The sequence below is a fragment of the Silene latifolia genome, chromosome 11 (assembly GCF_048544455.1).
Source record: "Silene latifolia isolate original U9 population chromosome 11, ASM4854445v1, whole genome shotgun sequence".
Classification (NCBI taxonomy): domain Eukaryota; kingdom Viridiplantae; phylum Streptophyta; class Magnoliopsida; order Caryophyllales; family Caryophyllaceae; genus Silene; species Silene latifolia.
In genome coordinates, this window is record NC_133536.1 from 39,587,264 (window position 1) to 39,590,948 (window position 3,685).

At 38.9% G+C, this 3,685-nt stretch overlaps 1 long non-coding RNA gene across 1 annotated transcript; it reads left to right on the forward strand.

Moving 5' to 3' along the window:
* The first annotated feature begins 305 nt into the window (after positions 1 to 305).
* LOC141614801 (uncharacterized) lies at positions 306 to 2,356 on the forward strand. Its single transcript, XR_012529378.1, has 2 exons — positions 306 to 359; positions 2,130 to 2,356. It is a non-coding gene; the product is annotated as an uncharacterized LOC141614801 (long non-coding RNA).
* Positions 2,357 to 3,685: the final 1,329 nt, after the last annotated feature.

Sequence of the window (3,685 nt, forward strand, 5' to 3'; positions counted from 1 at the left end):
TTGGTCTTTCTTTCATCTTCCTCAACTCTTCCTTTTACCAAAACACCATTTTACTTCAATTTCAAGCCAAAATCGTCATAAATTCTTCGTTTCTTAGCGGTTTTTCACGAAATTTACCTTTCCGGAATCCCCTCGCCGAGATCTACAACTTAGTATGTTCTAATTTCAGTTTTCATTAAGTTGTTTTAAGACCAATTTTCGGAAATTCGGTTTTATGTGCTTATTATTGTGTTTTAATTGTTTATTTAGGTGAAGGATTGGAAGACGAGTTTGGGGACTCGTATATTATTGAAGATAGCGGATAGTGGCTAGTTAGGGTTTGGGTTTGAGGTGCTAATTGCTCTTTTTTCTAGCTTAAGGTAACATATTTCGTGTTACTCGACGAATTATCGTCACATGTTTTTGATTTTTGTGTGTTTGGTGAATTTTTGTTTGAGTAGTAGTTTCACATGATAAATTTATTGCATGCATGCTTAAACTATGCTTAAATTATGCCTTTTGTTAGTTTAAATTAACAAAGTTGAATTGGGAACGATTAATTAATGTTCAGACGGTCTTTTACTAAATAAAAATGGAGAAAAATGGTGGTGTAGGGGGACGGGCAGCAGGCCGGCAGGCCCGTGGCAGGCCCACGGCTAGCCCACGGTTGGCCCGGGTCGGTCCGTTGCTTGTTTCGCGGTTTTCCATGCAAAATTTGTTATTTAAGGGTTATTAATGACATAGTTAGTATGAGTACACTTTAGGAATTGAATCATATAAGTAATAAAAATTATGTTAATGGTAAAACTATGCTTATATTAATAGTTATCACATGTTAGGATAGTTTACAAAATGAATTTGTAATTAATAGGCTCAAAATGAATTTTATAGCGATAAATTGTAATGTTTTGTTGATTGTGCCGAAACTGAGCCTTAGTCCCTTTGACTGATGCGATATCAGTTAATTTTGTGATTGGTCAGCCGCAATTTGACCCGTACTTGTCGCAGGGCTGGGGTTGCGGGTAAAAATTCGGTTGAATGAATTAGATAATCGGCCTTTTTCTTGTTTTAGGCCATTTATTATATCTCTATTTCACATGTGTAGTTAGTTGAATTTAGATAGCTTCTTATTTAGTTAGTTGAATTTAAATAGCTTCTTATTTTGTAGTAATGGCCCTAGATTCCCCTAAAACCTTTAATATTGTTAAAATTGCTAGAATTGGAAGTTAGTATTGAATTCTTATTGAGGACACTGTTGGATTTGTATGCTGAATAGACAATTATATAGCCTTTCACATGATAGAATGTTAGAATTTATGTTGGTAAGTAGGACTTTTTGCCCTCTTGAGGTTAAGTGGGTGTCTTACTTGACTTGTGTGGTGAGTCTTGTGTGGTGTGGGCTAAAGTATTCAAGCTGGGACTAGCTGGGACTAGGTCCTAGGTGAGTACTTCGGCCTTCATCATAGATAGGTCTTTATAGTCTTTGACGAGTATATGTTCACTGCTTGATAGCCTTTGTGTTCCTGACTAGTGGATGTTTATCCAAGTTGGGGCATGACCTCAGTTACTTATTTTGATAGTAAGTGGTCAGCTTAAGTACTAGCCAACCCTTCGGTGGTGTCCTTAGGGTACTCACTTCACTTTGTTTTAAAAAAAAGTTGTGGGTCTTGGGTGCGATGGTGTGTATCCGCATGTCTAGGTCTGCGCAGATTTTAGGCTAGGGTTGTGTTGTCTCTTGGCCATGTTTTATTAATATTAACCGCTGAGCCAAGATACCGGTTCGATTACCTTCCCTACCTCGTGGTATAGACTCGAGTTACAAAGTGACTATTGACGGTGCTAAGAACTTATGCCTGTCTCTGATATATTGCCCTTTCTTGTATGGTGATTTTATGAACTCGTAATAGGTGAGATGTAAGCGGTTCTGATTGATAAAGTTTGGATTACTATTTGTTATATGATTCACATGATAGTTTAGTTTGGTCAGTTTAGGGGTCATTTGTTAGAATACATGATAAGTAAATGGTTTATCAAATTGTTTACATGTTACATTACATGTTACATTAATTTTAACGATTCGTGGTCGGGAGGACTCGGGTTACTCCCCACTGAATTGTGGCTTTCGTGTTTGTATAAAATGCGATTGACAGGTTGTTGATGCTTTGTTGGGGGTCACAGACGAGCTAGTGAGCAAGGAACCTTGGACCTAGTTTGGTTTTCTTTTGTAGAAACCTTTTATCTTTTGGTTATGTATATAACCTTTTAACTTTTGGTTTGTATATAATTTGAAGGGACATATGTCTCCCTTTTCCATTTTGGGTTTGTATCATTCTACTTTCTTATTTAGCTATGGCATGTAAAGTAGTTCATCAGCTTTTGCAGGGTCTTGGCACCCGCTTCTGGGATTGTTGGACTTCTTGAGTTGGATTGGTTGTGAATGGTTTAGTTAGAAAATTTTTGAAATTGCAGGTTTTTGACTAGTTGAACCATTTACAAACATATCCTACCAGTTTTTCCGTAGAATTTACGCATTTAAGTAATTAGATAACGCGATTATTTTTAAGGGTGTCATAGTTGGTATCAGAGCCTATTGCTCCCGACGCACGTTTGTGCACCGCACTTAGAATCACTTGACCTTTAAATAATAAACTTGAGAGAAGGGTAGGATGGGTAGAATTAGGATTTTATGTGGTAGTCTGTTTGTGATTGCTAATTGATAGGTACTAATTAAATTTTTCCCTTGTGTAAGATGGCTCCGCCAAGAAGAGACATTGATGATGCTATCTTACTAGTTCTTACACAAATTCTCCAAAACCAACAAAATCAACAAGCTCCTCCTCCTCCGCCTGCTGAGGGTACTCCAGGCACTTATACTTGGGTGGCTAACCAATTGACCCGAATCAACACTCCCACTTATGGTGGAGAGATTGATCCAGCTGCTCTTACAGGGTGGTTTCGGGAGTTGGAAAAAAGCTTCACGTTGTATGATGTCAATGAGGAACATAAAGTGAAGCTAGCCTATCATTTCCTAGTACGAGAAGCAGACCGGTGGTGGTCCATGACTGGGCCTACCGTCTCAGCTGAACCAGGATTTGACTGGGTACGTTTCAAGGAGTTAGTGGAGGCCCGTTTCTATCCTCAAGAGCTGAAACAACAAAAGTTGAAGGGATTCATGGAGTTGAAGCAAGGAAGCCTTCCAGTTCAGACCTTCACCGACAAATTCAACGAGTTGGCTCATTATGCCACTAGATTGGTGAAGGATGACAACAAAAAAGCCTTCTTTTATCTTGAAAAGCTCTCCCCTAAGATCAAAAGTATGGTCCGTCGGGATTCCACTAGCTTTGTTTCCATTTATAATGATGCTTTATGGGCCGAGAATTCATTGAAAGAAATTGAAAATGAAGCTCGTGCAACTAGTTCTAATCTTGGCAAGAGGCCTTTATATCCCTCCTCTAGGCCCTTTACTCCTTCACCTAGGTTCATCTCTTCTCCCTCTGACTCAAACAAGAGGAGGTTTGTTTCTAATGTGCAAGGTAACCGGGGTGGGCAATCTTCAGCATTTAGTGACAATAAAGGTGTTAAAGACCGAGTGTGCTATAATTGCAAGAAACCAGCACACCCGGGTAAATGTTTCATTGATCCTATTATATGCTTTTCTTGTAACAAACCGGGCCACAAGGCTAATGTTTGCCCGGAGAGGAAGGTG